Source organism: Ammospiza caudacuta, chromosome 1, assembly GCF_027887145.1.
Source record: "Ammospiza caudacuta isolate bAmmCau1 chromosome 1, bAmmCau1.pri, whole genome shotgun sequence".
In the NCBI taxonomy this organism is placed as follows: Eukaryota; Metazoa; Chordata; class Aves; order Passeriformes; family Passerellidae; genus Ammospiza; species Ammospiza caudacuta.
In genome coordinates, this window is record NC_080593.1 from 65951283 (window position 1) to 65970746 (window position 19464).

The 19464-nt window shown below is 39.9% G+C and overlaps 1 protein-coding gene across 2 annotated transcripts in view; it reads right to left on the reverse strand.

Moving 5' to 3' along the window:
* ATXN1 (ataxin 1) overlaps nt 1–19464 on the reverse strand; it is a 216097-nt gene that overhangs the window by 187263 nt on the left and 9370 nt on the right. The window lies entirely within an intron of this gene.

The window sequence follows — 19464 nt, forward strand, 5'->3', positions numbered from 1 at the left end:
GGCTATCTATTGAGAGCAGCAGCAGTCAAAGCAGGAGTGCTGCTCTCAGTTGTTGCAGCAACACCGTACACACCGTATGATACAGCTATGTAGCATTTGCATCTGGTGCTGGTTTTCCACACCCAAAAGTTCACTTCATGTCTTTTGATTAATTTATAACGTCCTGAGCCTCCAGGCAGATTTGCTCTGCTGATTTCCCTTTTCTTAACAATAATACAAATAAACATGGAAATAAATCTATTGTCTGAGGAACCCTTCCATTAATTCTGTTCTTTGATGGTTTGGTTGATTTACTATGGTGAGGAATCAAGAGTGAAGTGGATCGTAGCTTAATACGTGTGTGGTTAATCTTCCCTTTGCATAATGCTGGTACACTATGGCCCAAATACCAGAGATTTATTTGATGTGTACATGCTTTCAAGCATTAGTAAACAAGTTGCAGCCCATTATGAAAGAAGAGCAGATCCAAACGGTTGTGAAGCTCTTTATGTACTAGATTGGCATTGGCAGTGCAATATACTTACATCTGCATGTGTACTAGCTTTAAAATTCTGGGCACTATTTCATGACAAAACATAATTTTTCAAACTGTAACTAAAAATATGGCTGAGATCACTTCCCATGACCTGATGCACTGTTGTTGGAATCACAACAAAAGTAAGCAAGAGGCACAGTTTTCTTTTTCTCTTTTTCCTTATAATTGATTTTATTCCTTGTAACATAACCAAAATGAGGAAGAACTTCTACTAGAGCCTCAAAAATGTACAGACACATTCATTCCCATGAAAAAACACAAAGCATCTCTCACTTCTCATTTCCTATTCTTCCATTACTTTGAAGAAGATGTTATAGAACACACAGAAGTGCTCTATGAAACATCACTGAATTTCTTACTTTATAGACCTATCAAATAAATTACAATCCTACATTCTATAACTAAAACATTCTTCTTGTTGTTCATGTACAAATAAAAACAAATTTCTTTCTTTAGAGACTGGTCTTAAGAGCAAAGCATTAACTTGAAAATTAATTTCAATAATGAAGTTTCAAGCAATGGTACAGTGGAAAAACTCGGAGTGCAAAGAAGTTATTTGCAGGTGGCAATGCCTCCAGGATAAAAGACACACTGTAGGTCTACATTATTTTAACATACACAGGCAAAACTCATCCAAGCTGTAATGTTAAGTATCAATAAGTCATTCTCACAATATGGTGCATTTTTCCTACCTAGGAGAAGAATCATGATCCCATTCTCAGGCACCAGCTTTAAAGTATGGTACCTAATTCCTTGCACTCTCACATACATAACGTGCTTTTCAGCAAATCTCCCAGTTTATACTGACCCCCCACACAGGCTACAACTGTACACCAGCTGTCACTGGCCTAGATTTTGTCCTGTCCTGGGCTGAACACTGACTTGGGATGACTCAGAAACAGTTGCCTCTGTTTTTTCCCCTGCTTAATAAATAAAGAAGCCACAACAGAGACAGAGAGAAATTCAGAGCTGGAGGCAGGAAGGACTGTCCAGACAGCAGTTCCAAAATCTCATCTGCAGAGGTGTAGAAAAGGTACACTCCTGGAGCAAGGTCTTCAGATAATGCCTCAAATCTTGGTAGCAACTATCAAATGGACACAAAAGCATATGCCTACAAAGGAGGTGCTGTGAGAACAAACACATCAGTGACTGAGAGACGCCAGGATACCACAAAAAAGTAACACAGTAAGAAGAGAGGATGCCACTGTCTCAGATAAGCAGTTATGGCCATGTTTACTTAAACTGTTCTGCTGAGCTGTTCCCATTTCAGGCAGAAAACTTTGATTTAAGGAAGAGACTTGCAGTTCTGTCTTCATATTTTTTTCCCTTCAAAGCATGAAAGAACTTCCTTTTTCAAAACCAATTTAACAAAGTTTACATCCAAACCCTCTCAGTCCCAAAAATGTCAGATCTGAGCTCTATTAAAAGGAGCAGTTAGTGCAGCCAAACGCTCCACAGTACATTTAATAGACTATAATATTTCTAATGCCTTACTGCCTGAAGTCTATGATCTGGAAAACCAGCCAAGCACACCCACCCAAGAGCAATGACTGCTACAGGGAGAACTCTTATCTCCCTGTGGTCCTCTATCACCAATGGCATGAGCAGAGCAGGGACTCTCCAGCTGCAGACAGTGAGCATACAGACCACCTCTCTGGCAAGAGGAAGCCTGAAGGAAGCAGACAAATTAGAAATGAAAGTTGTGCCAAGCATGTAAGCATAGAGCTACTGTTTCAAACTTCAGGTCCTGCAGTTTTATGGATGTATTTTATTACTTGATTTTATTGGACCCTTCTTCTCCTAGCCTACTGCTTCCCTCGTATCACTTACAGTTCCTCCCATCCATTTTTGCCTCACATCCTTCAGGCTGGAAGATTGCCCAGATCAGCTTCCCTAGTTCAGCCACTAACTCCCTTGACACCAGTGGGGACCAGAGTAGGCATTTGCCCCCAGCTCAGGTATGAGCACCCTGCACACCCAGCAGTACTTTCCCCTCACTGGCCTAAAGGATGATTGGTACGAGCATTTTGATGCAGATTTCACAGTTGCCAGTCAAATCACCATGCTGCCTGTTCTTCCATATAAGGCATACATGTAGGAAAGTAAAATAGCTTTTCTAATAGGTTATGCAAAGAGAAGCGCCTCCCTGGTACCGATTACAGCTGACTGGGAGCTAGAATGATACTAATTACACTGTTCAGCTGAACTCCAGCAAGGTGCCATGAGTCCCAGCAGGAAGAGCTCTACCCCCCCATCAAGCCCCTCCCTGCAACCACGTGTGGGCAGGGCCCATGCCAGGGGTACCCAACCTCGCATGGCCTGCTGCTCCTCCTCTGTCACCAATGGCACACAGCAGGAGCAAGGCTGTCGCCATCGGAGCAAGAATTTACTCCTAAATCAGTTTTCCTAAGCATCAAACCTGCTGCTGAGGAGCATTTTCCACTCCTGCCAGCCTGACTGCTCAAGATGAAGCAAAGGTTTGGGTGACTGCAGCTCATTCCATGTTATCACACCAGTGGGTTGATGTGCATTCACAGTGAAGCATGAGAGGCAGCACATTCAGATATGAGCCAGGCTGAACTTTTAGGAATGGTTTCTCTTGTTTCAGGCCCACACCATTTCACCTACCAGGGGTGCAGTGGAATTTTTAAAGAGCAGTCAGAAATAGTGCAAGAAAAGGGGAAAACATTATTATTTGCCTATATCTAAATAATTAAATGAGGCATTTTTCACTTCCATGTTTCAGTATCTCAAAAACAGGAAAGGGAGTGTTATCATTTACTACAAGGTATGAGAAATGAATGGATTCTGACAACAGTAACACTTTATTCCCTTTCATAAGAGAAACAAGCAGAAAACATTTTACTCCAGAGGATGAGTTCTCCAGAAGGCTTTCAAGTTGTCTGAAAACAGCCATAACTATAACACTGCTCACAGAATGTTGGCTAACTTTGTCAAATATGCTCTCTGTTAAACATGACTTTTTATATAGATTCACTTAGCTATCCTATTATATTTTCAAAGTCACCTCATTTAACTACTTTATTAGATCAATAAAGAATTTTGGATAGCAACAACTGCACATATTGTTAAACAGAAAGACAGAAGTGCTACTTGACTCAAAATGGACAGGGGAAAAACCAGGGAAAGTTACATTAAAATGAAACAGTATAATTAGAATTCTAAAAAACAATTGGCATCCCAAAAAAATAACTTTTATGACCTCTCTTCACCTGCAGAAAGGCCAAGCAAGCTTTCAATCTTCTCCACTTGCAAGGTTTTCCCGATAAAAGCAAAGCCTACCATAGAACAACTGCACCAGCTGACAGCCAGCTTTGCTTTCCTGAGTCCCTGCTCCTCAGAGGCAGGCTCCAAGCCAACAGGTTCACAGACCACAGTCACTGGTCACTGCTGCCACCACAGAGTACAAACTAAAACCCACTATTACGCTGCAAACAAACACTGCCACTCACAACCTCCAGCGAGGGCTGCAGCAGCCTGTAGGAATATTCCTGCCTTTATGCACACGCAGTGCAACACTTGTATCCAGTTATCCCTGAGGGGCAACATTCCAAAAGGATAGAAAAATTTCGGTAATAGACATTATGCAACAATTGAGTTGTATTTAAACAAACTCCAGCCTTAGCAATTAGTTGCCTTATTTTATAGGTCTCCTGAAAGTGTGCAGAAGGTGAGCAGGTTCACAGGCAGCCACCACATTCCTCATTCTTCTTCTGATCCCATACCTCAGCTGCAGCACTGGCATGGAGCACCCACAAGCATATGTTCTCAGGGTAAACCTGACCCTGCACAGCACAGAGCAGCAGGAAAAAAACCCACGAGGAGCAGCTGCTGCAGGGGCAAGATGAAAAATTAAAATCTGGTTACCTGCGTGCAGGCAGCTCCCCATCTCTGAACAGCACACAGGCAGGTGAGGCCCCAGCTTTCACAGTTTGAGCTGAAAGAGCCCCAGCATTCCCATGATCCACTCCTGGAGGCTCCAAAATGTCCCCCCAGGAAGGACATCTCCCAGGTTTGAACACCCTACTCCCAAGGGTTCACATGTTACTACACAGTTCTGACCAGAGGCATGAGCAATTATCTCTCCTCAACCAAGTGATACCAGGAGAAATGATCTCTGGATTGAACTGCATAAGGCTCTCTGGTCCTGCCCGTGTCTCTTCCTAGCTCTTCCTCAATTTTTCCAAAAGGCAGGGTAATGAACAGCATTGAGGTACACAAGCTTTGGTACTTCACACATATTAATCAAAAGGACAGCAAAAATGGTAAAAAAAAATTCTGGGTCACAGTCCTGACTATAAGATTTTAAAATCACTAGCTATGAAATTCATACTCCAAATGGCTAAAGATTCGGCTTTGAAAACAAGTATTTAATAATAATTTAGAAGAGGAAGGTTGTGGACAGTTACACTTCAGGATATTTCCAGAAATGACAAGTATTTTCACATGCAAATTCACAAATTCTGCAGCATACTGAATTTGAATATCTACTGTACATCCTGGCCATATACCATATTGCTAGCAAATGCTACAGCACAAAATGTTTTTTTTAAGACTACCTATATCCTCAGCTACACATTAGAATGCAGTTTACACAACAGTACAAAAGGCATGTTATATATGGCATGTTTTGGAGTAGTTACCATATGCTCTGTCAATACTCTGTGCATTAATAGGGCCCCCATGCACTATAACACGTTGGTCACTCACAGCTCCATGGAAGATTATTCCATTCACCATAACAATTAGCTGATGCTTAGGCTTATGTCACAATTTTTCAGTCACATTTTTATGTTGGTGAGCTAAAATATACAATTGCTGGAGTTCCTTTTTGTTTTTTTTTTTTTTTTGTTCCTATTTCTTTAAAGGTATGATCCTAATTTCATTAATTTGCACTAATATCAAGGAAGCAGGTTCAGACACTAAATCAGAAGATAAATGTTGTCTTAACGATTTACTTCTATGTTCCTTTGAGCAACTATACTATAATTATTTTTTTTAAAGTTAGTTTAACCTATTATTGTACCACTGGCAGTAGTAGTTTGAGAAACAGTGGAAGAAATAGAGCAAATACAGGATGTAAAAAAAGTAATTTGTTTCAGTATGATTACTCCCATTTTGGGCTGTGTTTCTGGGCAGTTAAAATTAAGACACTTTTCTAAATTTTGGCATAGGGAACTGGCAGTAAAATAGATCTATATAATCATCTGCAGCAGCAACCCATATTGTAACAGGCCAAAGTCTCAGAAGTATTTTATTTTCTTGATTTCTATTTGGAACAGAGGTCAGAATAGTCAGGTGAATAGCTGGCCACAGAATAAAATGTCATTTACTAGTTACAGCCTAACCTAAGGTATAGGAGGTTCACTTCCATTCTGTAGCTCTAGAGGCAGCCATACAATCACCAGCGTTTGTGCCTGAGCAAAATGACTTCAAAATTAACACACTGGAATGCTTCCAAGATAACATTTTCCATTCCCTCTGTACATGCTGTGAATCACCTTACAACTGCACAGCCCTGGAGAGTAAGACCTCCAATGCATTACTGTCTTAGTCCAGGTCTCCTTTGTGAAAATGAGATTGTGCCTAACGAGTTTAACAATTCACAGGGCACGCTCAAATGCCATTGGCATCACCAAGGGGTCAGGAGTCTGCCTGCTTTGTACATGGCAGCAGGGGATTTGCATTTCTTAATACAAGTGCTGCTGTTACACCCTTTTTACAGGAATACCAGCAACTGCCAGGGATCTGTGATTCCCCAACAGGCAACAGCCCCCTGCAGAAGGTACCTAAGAGGGGTTGTTCCCATGTGGGTTACCCACACTGAGACACAAAGGCTTTGCCATCATTCCAGTGAAATACCCAACATTTCCTCCTGCCTACAGTGGCAACACACAGCTAAAGGGACCTGCTTAAGCTTGGCAAAGCAGAATGATGCCACTTCCACATAAATATGTTGCAGCACCTACAACTACAATTATATAAATATTTCAGAAGGTAAAATGTACTTTGCTTTGGGTTGGTTGGGTTTTAAATACATACCCATCTTTTTAATTTGTCTGGTAAGCAGTTTGTGCAGAAAGAAGCACTATACAGTGCAAAAGTATGCTAAAAATTCCATTTTCATTCTAAAGATAAAAATTACCATTAATCACATCTGAAAATGAGAGAGTCTGAAAGCACAAGATATATTTTTGAAGGGAAAAAGTGGTCACAGCTACCAAAACATTTTCAGAAGGGAGGCTGGCAAACTTTTCCTTCCTGACCCAAAAAATAAAACGCCTTTAACTAGTTTGCATATAGCTAAACAGCTAAAATCAAACTGGTGCAACCTATACTACCCATACAAAGCCAAAAAGATACTCTACATACTCTACTTACAAGGAATTTTGGAAAGCAATGTACCTATCAGTACCACAACCAGCTAAGTGACTTACCAAATCATCTCTATGACAACAACTGCCAAAAGCCACTAAGAGATTTATCAAGTGGGGCACATCCACACCAGCACTGCACTGCAGAGAGCGACAGAACAGAAACATTCCTGCTCCTTCCATGGGCTTGGCTTGGGCTGGCCTCCTCTGCTTGCAATCATCAACTTTTCACCAGTCTACATCTTTATTTTGTATCCTCTTTGAGAGATATTGTGAACAGAAAGAGGACACAGTCCTTGGGCTCCATCACGTAGGTGGGCTGAAACTTACTCATACCTGAAGGGCTGTGTTCTCCTGGTCTCACCACACATAGCTACATAAATCAAGCAAGCCATAACAGATTTATACTAAAGGATTGTGCACACACTCATGTGCACACAGATGTGGGAGAGCAATCTTGCCTGTTTAGGAAAAAGGGACTGTCATGTCAGCACTATTTTATGTTTAGAAAAGAAAAGCCTCTCTTTAATAAAGTAACCTGTTGCCAAATCTCAACTCTACAGAGGATAACTTACAGTGCATCTCAAGCAAGTTTGAGACTAGTCACCAAAGAGTATACATGCCCATGTGTCTTTTTTTGAGCCCACATCCACTCATGTATTTGTACAAGTGAACCTAAAACACTTCATAGCCCCGGACTCTTAACCTTATTTCAAATAGCCTTCATCAAACTGCAAGTGGGGGAGAAAGGGGGAAGACAGAAATGGCAAAGATATCTCTTTGCTTCCAACTTTCCCTGCAGAGATATTACCAAAACAGGATATAAAATGTCTAATCTTGAAAGGTAATTTTGTCACAGTTTTCACAAGGCCTTTTTTTCAATGTATATGAAGGGCTTTATAATTTTTGTGTCTTTATCTGATCAAAATGCTATCCTTCCTCCTGCAGCCCTGGCATTCTTTGTGGTGAACTGTTTCAGTATCAATATTAATATTCAAATGTCAAGTTTGTCACACTACATTTCCTGTATTATTTAAAGCATTCAGAACAACTATTATCTATGAAATACGAAACAGTAAATTTTTGCTATCTGCTTAAAATTTCAGCAGCCCTATCTGGGACAGAAGAGCACTTATATTAGTCACATGGCATTTTACTTAGAAATGTAGCATTCAGCTTTTCTAGCAGTACTTCTGCATTTCCCCAAATTGTCTTTTGTTGTTTCTAGCAAAGCTACACATCTGTTCTTTTTCTGGAGTACAACTGAGCCCTGAATGTCAATCAAATGTATAGTATTTAGCATACATTCAATATTCAGATATATATTCCTTAACTGATAGTGACTTTTACATATAGTGAACCCTTGAGCTTTGTGGGGTTTGGGGGGCTTTTTTTTAATATTCATAGAATAGTAATTGTGTCTTTCATAATTTCTATACTGCTCTTAAAAAAAAATTTACTCTTTTTTTTTCCTGTTTCAGTACTTAGTTGAATCTCTTTCTTTTGTGATTACCTAGACTGTGGTCACGCACCTTTGGCTGTAAGGGGTATTTTTACTGTAACATGTAGGTGTCTTCAAAAGCAACATATTTTAGAGCTGCACAGCTGAGAATGCACTGAACTGTCACTCCTTTCTACCACGTTGCCAAAGTTCTGGAGAAACTTTCATATAATAGCACCAACTTAAAATAATGAATGCATAATAATCCACATACAGAAAGGTGATGCTAATTAGACACATTTTTCTCCTTGTCAAAGAACAGCTTCACAAGGAAAGCATAAAAACCACATTGAGTCTTCCATTAACAGGGAACACTTTAGGCTATAGATCAAAATGAAATATCTCAAATACCTTAAGGAAAGCTTTATTTTCAGTGTATGGCTTGATGATGCCATAAAGAACTTTGGTACCATTGCACAAGTCAGTTATTTCCTCCATTCTCCCCTCCAAAAGTGAAGGGTGATTGCAGAACATGCATGCTTCTTTCAGTCTTAATTCACTCCAAATTTGAGCCAAAGGGGTCTGATCCTAACACTCCAAAAGTCAACAGAAGGAATGCCAGTGGGAACAGGGCCTAAGACAACATTTCTACAGTAGTCAACAACACTGAGTTATATAAATACTTCCTAATATATCAATACTGACTGGTCATCAACATTTCCATTATAATCTTTGTACTTGGAGATGGCTGTCGGATGCTGTCCATATTTCTCTCCAGCCAGCCAAAATTAATTGGTTTTGAGTGATACAAGGCGCTCTGTCTCCTCTGGAGACCTGCAGACAACTAACAGAACCATTATTTTTCACACAAATCAACAGCATCCTACTATCCTAGGCTGAATTCCAGTTTACCTGCTTAGATACAATGTACTTTTGCAGGGCTAGAAAAGGAAGCTTTGGTTTTGTTTCAGGAAATCAAGGGCTACCAGATTTTTCATGTAGTATGTCATGATCTCAAATAATCAGGGCTAGAAATACAACAATTAGGCATGAACAACAGCTTCTGAATATGTGTCCTGCAATTCTTCTTCACTTTGTTTACAGTGCATTGAGAATTATAAATTTAGTAATAAACAGCAAAATCTGGTGTACCAAAACAAGGAGCCTGTCACAAACGCTCTTGAAAAAATACCAGGGGTATTACTTAGCATCACAAGCAGTATTCTTCCCACTCCTATCAAAAAAGCAATCCTTTAATTTGATTTCTTGCACTCGGAAGAATGGCTGTTTGTCTACAGAGCCTCAGCACTATTATAACTGAACTCATTATTTTAAAGTGCTTGGAGCATCTTGGGCATGACAGAAGACACAAAAAACCCCAAGTTCTGTTGGACAGTATGAAACTCATACTAATATTAATTAATTCAAATTCACAAGATACACTGAAGCTGTTCCAAAAAAGCATTATGGTATATTTTGAGAACAAATACTAGGAGTAAAACACAAAACTTGGCTTAGTTTAACCAACCTACCAACACAACTTCATGAATCTTTTTAAAATTAACCCAAGTCTTTTCTCTCCTTCCTGCTCCTGGAAAGAAGCTAATATTAGACCCACCAAACTGCACTAATCAAGAATCAGCTCTAGAAGTAATTCTTATTTCTGAAGAAATCAATTATTGAGGGAACTGATTTTTAAGAGCAGTGTGGGTAAAATGTGAGTGCAACTGCTTCATGCATTAGTTGAGAGGTTTAGCTGAAGGAATGGGCATACATGTTACCCTCAGTTTTTACAGTGAAGCATGTTTGTTTGTTCTCTTGCCCTTTCAGTACTTCCCTGTATATACTCATTCATCTTAAAGCCTTCCCTGGACCAGCAGCTGAATGATGGCAATGGACAGGTATTTGCAAAGTGATCCTATCACTGTCCCCGCTGAAACTCAACAACTTCACCGTGTAAGATATAAACCTGCTGAGGAGAACTTGCTGTGAGACTGCAGAGCACTCTGCTCTGCAGAACCTGGGTCAGAAACAGCATGATGGACACCAGTAACACAGTGCTAACCAGGTGAAGTGGGGTGAACTCTGTGTGGAGGCTTATAGCACACACTTTCTTCACAGCCGAGGTGTTTCAGTGTTTTTTTTCTAAGGTGCAAACACACAGAATTTATACATTTATGTTGACAGGTTAGCAGCTTTGCTCTCAGTAGTAACCACAATTTCTTTTGAAGTTTTTAGCTGAAGTTAAGAGACGACCCAGGTCAGTACTCACACATCACACACCACAGCTTTCCTCAAACACAAGAAGAAAAACCCAGCAACAAAAAGCCCAGCTACAGAGTAAACACCCCTTACACACACCACAAAAGCTCTTATTTTCCATGCCCATCCAAGACCACAGATTGTCCTTAGACTGAATACTGGCTCTCCATAAAGGACCCCTGAGCCTATCCGAGCGTCTCAGCTCCCTACCAACCTGCTGGCACCCAAACTGCCCTCAGCCAGCTACAGCAATGCACTCAGCATCCAGACAGCAGCTTCTTTTCATTCCATACCTTCTTGTACAGGCCTTTGTAAAACACACACACAAAATCTTTACTAGTATAGAGGGAAATCAGTGGCTACAACTGCAAAGCGCCGCGTTGCTAGCCAGAGACGAAGAGCACACAATCCGATGCTGAATGACTGCCAGCAAAGAGGAGTCCCAGCTTAAGGCCTCAGAAGCACTTGGAAAGCTGTTGCCTGGCTGATTACGTCCCCATGAAAGGGTAAGGCTCCAGAGCAGCGTGCACAGCAGATTAGAGGCAGGAGCTGCAGAGCTGAGCCGCCACACGTACTCTGCCAGTGCACCCTGGTGCGTACTCACACGGCAACGCGCCTCCCAGGGAGGGCAACACCCGTGAGCCGCCAGGCTGCAGTCCCTGGGCAGAAATACCTGCTCAGCTCCCTCTGAAATCAACTGGTCCGTAAGAAAATTTAAACATCAAGTGAGGGATGTGGTAAAACTCCAATAAAAAAAAAATTAAAAAAAAATAGTAAGGGCAGCGTCTCTGAAAAAAGGGACAATTTGGCATTTGCAGTGTGTACAAGATGTCTTCATACACTTTCCTGATTCCTTGCCAGTAACTATTCAAAAAAGACCACTTAACAAGCAAACAGGTCTTCAGTACAACAAATAATAAAAAAGAGAGCAAAGCTTGTGCTATTTAAATATCATGAAACATTCTGCTAATCATGCACAGATGGAAGTACAGACGCTTCTGCCAGACGCCTTGTTCAGAAACTTTGCTCTATTTTTAATTATTTGATGCACAGAGGACCTGTTTGCTGATTAAAAGGGCACTGCCTTTAAAAGCACTCCATCAATATGGAGTCTAGCGTTGTTTTTAAAAGAGGACTTTAAAAGTAGTAACTCATACCTCCAAGCTCCCTGCACCAGTTTTTATGATCTTATAACCATGAGGTTGAGGGTTTTTTCAGATGTTTTTCTCACCTCGAGAAACTGCCTACATACAGGAAAAGTGAAACTATACTCACGCTATTGTTAAATTCACTGAGTAAATCAATTTGTAAAATGGGTATTTTCCTCTAATATCCCTTAGTCTGTATCTTTTTGTTGATAATTTATAACAAGAAGGGTTATCAATTTCCAGATAGAAGTTATTTTTGATGGTTTCCTGTTTAGTCAAAAGCCCCCTTTTTGAGAAAGCATACCAACTCCAGCATTATCAATCAAAATAATTATTATATTGTTTGGGTTTTTTTAAATCTACTATAACCACAGTATCATTCCAATAGTAAGTTCATTGCAAAAGCATGCTGATACACAAAAAAAAAAAAAGAAAAATTTTTAAAAACCCCTCTTACATATTTCCACTTCACACCTTAAGTGAACTTCACTCATTCAGTAGGTGCTTCATTCTGGTACTTCTCCATAGCAGTCCAGGAATTTTTCCCTCTCTGAAGAACCTCACTCAAAATGCATACTATGACACTTTTATTTTCTTTTTCTGAATGAAGTGCTTTTCAAAAATTCTTTTTTGATTTAACTTATATTTCACAATCTATTACTAGAGAACTTTATCGCGGTATGAGAAGAAGTGATGATAAAGAATCCCAAAGAAAAGTGCTCAAGCTGCTACTTTTGAGCCATCAGTATGACACATGAAAATGGTACTACATTTTTTAAAATTTACATTAACAATTTGAATTATTGCTATTAATACAGTAAAAGAATCCTTTGATTAGAAGATCACATGATATGATAATAAAGTAATAGTTCTCCATTATTTTATAAGCAAATGACCCAGGCTCATGCTCAGGTACAGAGAAAATAACTGAATGAGTTTTGGTTTTGTGGTTTTCATTGTTTGTGTTTTTTAACAGTGCCAGCATGTAACATTTTACAAGCAAATATATGCTACTGATTTGTTAGAGATCAGCTGACAAGCCTAAAAAGCAAGATGTCTGCTGAAGAGACACTGCAGCTGGAAACCAGGGAAGACTAGCAGGGGCACATAAACTGAAAATCCAATGTTCAGCCAGAGAAACAGGCACCCACAGAGAAGCTTCAGAGAAGAAATAATGGTCTTTTCCCATGAGGAGGAGCGGAAGGCTGCATGGAGTGAAAGGCTTGTCCAGGCAGATCACTGGGTTTGCAAAGCTCAGAATCCAGCTATGACTAAACTAGGAAGGAAGAGAGGTAGATGAAACAACGTTCAAATTTGCATTTCTGCAGAAAACTATTGAGGTATCGAAACACCCTAAGGAGAAGGGCATTTTAGACACATAGAAACACACACAGAATTAAAAGGGAAGAAATGGTCTACACAAAATCTAAGTATTGTGCCGGTAACAAAGCCAGTGAGGGAGACGTGTACAAGTAGGTCAGATATGCAGCAGTAAGAACTGCTGAGCACAGGACAATCTTGGTAGAGAAGACAGTGAAGAGAAAAACTAATTGGCCAGCAACATGAGAAAGAAGTCTGGAAATGGTTAAAACAGGACAGAAGGATTAAAAGGCAAAACACTGTTTGGGCTGTGTAAAAAAAGATTAGTCTTATTCACCAACACATCCACCTGAAGCACAGGAAGAAAAGAAGACTGATGACATTTGTCTGAGCAACAATTTTCAGTCCTTCTCCACTTGAAGGAAAAGCCAAGTGACTGCTCTACTCCCACCAAACAAACAGTGTGCGATCAGCAGTGCTGACCTGTCTGCGTCAGCTCTGAGCCCAGAGGCTCAGACACACGCCAAAGGCCCCAGACTCTATCACACCACATTTACACCCACATGGCTCCATTGAAACCACCCAAGTAAGTAACAGAGGTGGGAACCTGACCCCTTATTTCACCACAGCCTTTGGCTGAGCACCTCGGTGCGTTGCACAACACGCACCCTTCATGTTAAATAAGAGCAGCATAAAACCACCGGTTGCTGCAGCCTAGGTTGCACAGCACTGCTGGTTTCATAAAGACACCCTAGCTGAGCTGTATAAACAGCAGCAAACACTGCAGCCAGCCAGCTGACAGCTCAGATGAACACACCTCATAGCAGAGCTGCACACATAGCAGAAGTGTGTCTTAGTTTGCATTTCTCCCATTCCATACAGCCAACATGACATTCACCAAGTTTGACTCCTTAGGTAACAGGGTTGTACTCGACTGCTGATGTTTAATGTATTTCAGATGCTTACCTTCTGCCCACCTCAATTTTCCTTAGGGCTCTTTCTCACTGTACACTAACAGATAACATCTGGATAGTAACCTCATGTAACAAATGTCATACTTTCACTGAGGAATTACTTTAATTTGCTCAGTCACTACACATCGTATTCCCTCTGAGCCTGCTACTGAGGTGCAATCGAAATAAACCAGTGGTGACATCCATGGAGGCACCCATGCTGGTTCTATCACTATCACACCTGAAGACCACACAACAAGAATGAGTTACTTTGTCATCTTGTGCAAATATGGAGCAAAATGCAGACTTTTACTTCTCCAGCTCTTCCAGGATTGCACTATCACATCTGTTTTATGAACTTTTCCAGTGCATTTGTGAGCTATCCAAACACCATATAGTATAATTTTAAACTATAGACTATTGTACTGTAAGCTCCACCATCATCCTCTTTCCATGTAAAACAGGACACGTGTTACACATACTCGTATGTAACATGTATCACTTACCTCCCCCCAGTTTGATTAATCAACTGTCAAGTTCACAAAGGAAGTCACATGTGATTTCCAAGACTGTCACTAACAACAAAAATATCAGGCCAGATCACAGCAGAGATCCAAGAAAGCTTAGCAAGAGTGGCAAGAAGGAAATGTGAAACTCAACCTGATTCAAAGGGGAAGCAGACCAGTCCTAAAGAGAGAGGTGCAGCAGCTTCTCAGTTCTGCAAACAAGGACATGCAAACACAAATCGTATGACCAGACCAAGCAGGTCATCCTCAGCTAGTCCATCAGCAGGTGTTACTTACAGAAGAGTGATGTTAACAGGGCGGGTGGTGAGAAAAATAAAAAAGAGAATCCAAAGGAAAGAAACACAGTATCTAGGACCTATCAGGCTCTCCTGGTAATAGAGTAGAGAGAACCTACCATTTTATTTGGTGCCAGGGAGAGAACAGAAGTGGTCAACAGGGAAACCTCTACCATATGTTAGTGAGTTGAGTTTTCTTTGTTTTCAACCTGAGGCCAAATTTCAATGCATTAGCATGCAATTAAAATCTTGGGTTAACTGAAGATCATGGTCACAATATTCATATGTTAATGTTTCACTGGCATAACTATTGATAGAAATAGTATTGGCATGTATCCATGTGTCTGGGGCCAAACACTTTGAAGTTCAATCTTAGACACCTCTGAAGCAGGCAGACGAAAATCTGTCTAAATCAACATCTAATAACTCTTTGGCTGCCTCTGGAAAATAAATATGATACCACAGCTCAGGATGAAGGTCCATCCACAAAAGCTGTAATGGTTTGTAGAAGGATTTGTCAAGGGGCAAGTCCTGTCAGTGTAAGCAAACCTTTCATATCACAGGTGAGGCGTCCTAATAAAGTCATATTTCTTTTCTGATTGTTAGAGAGGATTTCTGTTTTCAGCAATGCCTATATAGCACTACCTGAGACACCTTGAGTTATTAAAATATTAAATAGAATGAAAAACAGGTTTTAAAAAATTGAAAAATGGTTCAATGACCTTCTGTGAGGTTTTGACTCCTTGTGTTATTATGCTATTTAAAATGTCTATTCACTGCATTTTATAAAATCTCAAATTGTATTTGTTTTTTCTTCTTGTATCTTTGCTTCTAAAACATGATATATTCTTTAAAAAAATCCAAAAAGGAAAATGGGACTTATTTTTGTAGTAATTTTTTTAAAAATAACCTCCAAAGCTACTTTCTATCTGTATATTTGCTGTAATTGTGTTCATATTTGAATTCCATACTTCCATACTTTGATCAACTTGATTAATATTCCTTTCAAAAGATTTTATAGCTGGTGTATTTCATGAACACAATTAAAGTAGATTAATCTGTTCTGAATTATATGTTTCATAAAACTACTGTTCCTCTGATTAATTTCACAAAAACACATGTAACTATGTACAAATGAGTTACTTCTCATTGATAAAACAATCCTGTTACACAGCTTCCAGTAGTGGGCAAGAGATATCATTGTGAGTATCTAATAAATCAGCAAGCCTGATGATGCAATGTCATGTGAGCTAATACAAAAAATACTGTCTTTTTATTTAATAAAGGAAAAATAGCCCAATTCTCAGCTTATGGCAATGGCTCAGCCTCAGTGGAAATCCTCAGGTATCAGTATCAGTAGAATAATACCACCATCTAGTCAAAGTGACTGTAGATGATCCACAAACCTTTCTCCACTGAAACCAGTAAAAAAAATGGATTCAAATTCAATAGCACGGTTGAATTTCAGAGACACTGGGACTGAACAGGACCCATCTGACTCCTGATCTGCAAGAGGGAGACTCACTTTGACCTTACCATGACTGTCATGAGCAGGCTGATGTCATTTCACCCCATAAATCCCCTTGCCTGGTGCTGTAGCTAAGCACTGCTGAACTTAGGAACCCTCTAGAAACACTGTGATGCTGTAACTAGCAGTGAGACTTCTAATGCATTCTCCAGCCAGGAACAAGGGTTGCTGTGGCCACTGGAGTAAAAGAATGTGAAAAGAAGTGGAGAAGAATGAATAAGACAGGTAACAGCAGAGAAAACACAGTAAAAACTTACTAAAGTATCTCATGTTAAAAGAGCACAAAAACCACCAGGAGTCGGCTAAGCTGTCAGATGGGTATTACAATAAACAGTGGTTTTTTAAAAAAAATTCCATTAAATTGATTGTTTCAGTGAAGAAGATCAATGATACATTGAAGGTATATCTCTGACATAAGCTTCTGCTTCTGAGCATCTAAATTACATTAGGATTGGTGCTTGGGGTTCTTTTGAGAAATTCAATATTTAAACTTCCTGCTTCAGTGCAACAGCAATGTAAACCCCTCCTTTATTTTTTGGCAGTTGCTGTACATCACTCACGTTCAACTGATCATTAACTGTGAACTGTTCACATATCTTAGTGTGGTTTCAATGCTCCTATGGCAAGGCTAAACAGCATTTCAGAAACAATGATATCCCCAGGCCTACACAGTAGTTTCTGAAGCACAGATTAAACATGGCATTCTGCTCAACAAGCTCATCACTGTTAAGTAACTCATCAGAAAATAAAGAGGGAATTATCAAATGGGAATTGCCAAGTAATTAGTTCTCTGAAGCAGATGACATACAACTGTTAAAGGGAGGGGCTTCCCTGCTAGTCATATGTCAAAGTAGAGCCTCCTAATCTGTAAATAAAAATTCAGTACATATGATTAGTGTGATGGGTTTTTAACTGCTAGTGGTACATGGAGAATAAAGCTACAACTTCTTCAACCGCAATAACCTACTAGGATTTTTTCCCTTGAATATATTGAATTTTCAAACCATTCTGGATCTACTTGCTGTCAGACTACCTTGGGAAAGCTATGAATACAGCACAGTGCCAAGCAGAAAATGTGTTCAGGGGCTATGGAAGAGGAGAAATGCATTTATTATTATATACGTTTGAAAATATCACTTTCTAGTCAGCTGCTACACGTGCCACTGAAAAGGAGCTACATCAATGAGAAAATATTCAGTAGCACAAAACACAGTAAAGGAGGATTAAGCCTGCTTTTGTAATTATCCTTCTCCATTAAAGCCTGACTTTCTTTCAAGTAGCTGGCCTGACAGAAATGTTAGCTGTACAAAACTACAAAGGCGTTCACATATGGGTACAAGGCAAAATGTGGTGACGGTCACAGCCACACTCCAATACAAGTGAGGAACACTTTGGCATCTGTACTTTTCATAGAACAAGGAGTGACTCAGTAAATCCTGAAGTCAGGTTTACAGCTACTTCCAAAAAAAGTAACTGTTGAGAAAATAAAGAGGCAATTATCAAATTCAGGGTTTGCCTCTATCACAGTGTCTCAACATGAGAAACCCCTCAGCCAACACATTTAAATCCAGATGCTGCCACCTGGGCTAATTTCATACCAAAATTATACCCCTAGTAACAAGGGCTAACTTTCTTTCAAAAGCACAGCCCTGGTTTCAAGGCAAGGCAAACCCCAGCAGCACACCCCTGCCCAACACACAGAGCCAAGGGAGAGGCAGCAGGAGGGCACACAGAGATGCTCAGGCTTGCACACAACTGCACAGCACATCCAGACACTTCAGCACTCCTCACCCCCAGCACATGGAGGTTCTCCATCTACTCACACTAACATGCAAAAGCCCACACTTTTAAAGGAATGCTAACAAGTTGCAGAGCGTGGAACAGCAAATCTCATTCCATTTGCAAATACACCTTTTAAAAACACCAAGTTGGAAGGCAAATCAAACCTCAGATAGTGCCTTATATCACATTATGAATGTCAGCCTTGTGTTTTTATGCAGGCATACCACTGCACTCCATGCCATTTACACTTCAGACCATGTTACGAAACTTTCTATCAGTCAGACAGCAGGCCTTCAGTATCTGCAGTAGGAACAACAGGGGAAAACCATGAAAGGTTATGGCTGAGGTGAGGGGACCACAAAGCCTCATTTTTAAGACATCCATCAGCATTCACATCACTTCATTTAATTTACTTTTTAGTTGCTCGCATATAAACAATTAAAAAAAAATATTCCTAATTACTATCCAGTTATAGCTAGTTCACAACTCCATTTCACTTGTGCTGTTCACTTAAAACATTAGAAATCTCCATTGCCCACCTTCTTTTAGCCCTACAGATATTGTAGGCCCTCACAAAGAGCATAAGGGAAGAAATAAAACCAGCTGTGATAAAAGGACCCTGATATGAAAACCAAAAAGCTACCATTGCACACAGTAATACAGAGACACATTAGTTCTTTTAATGTTCAATATTAAGTATTTTAAAAGGGCAGACTGTTGCCTGTTTACAGAGAGAGGTAGTCAGAAGTCTGCATAAAACAGAAATTATGTCTTATGTAAAAATTAGCTGTATTAGGTAGCATACAGGCATACTTACTGAAAATTCAGCCAAAAAAAATTTCTTACAAATGGGCTGAAGCTGTAAATTCATCCCAGTACTATGATTAATAAATATCAAGTGACTCGACAACAAAAGAGATTAAAAAGAACTCTTTAATTGTTAAAATGTCCAGTACCTCATGCAAAATCCTCTCAAGACAACTGTATAAAAGAAAGCATTGAGTCATTTGCCTACGTGGAAGGAGGCAGTGCATGCTCTGAACAAATAACAATAACTCTATGTTTTGGAGAGCAGGCTAAAATTAACTAAAAATAAAAAAGAAAGAAAGCTGTATCTTTTTATTTATTTTTGCTTTACTTTTACTAATACCCATGTCCTTATCCAGGCAAGATGCTTAGCTGGCTCTGCAGAAAATGTTGTTGAATTAGAAGGTAAGCACACCTGGACAGCTGACACACAACAAAGATGTTATCCACTGACGCCACACAAATCCTCACACGAGTGAAGCCATGAATGC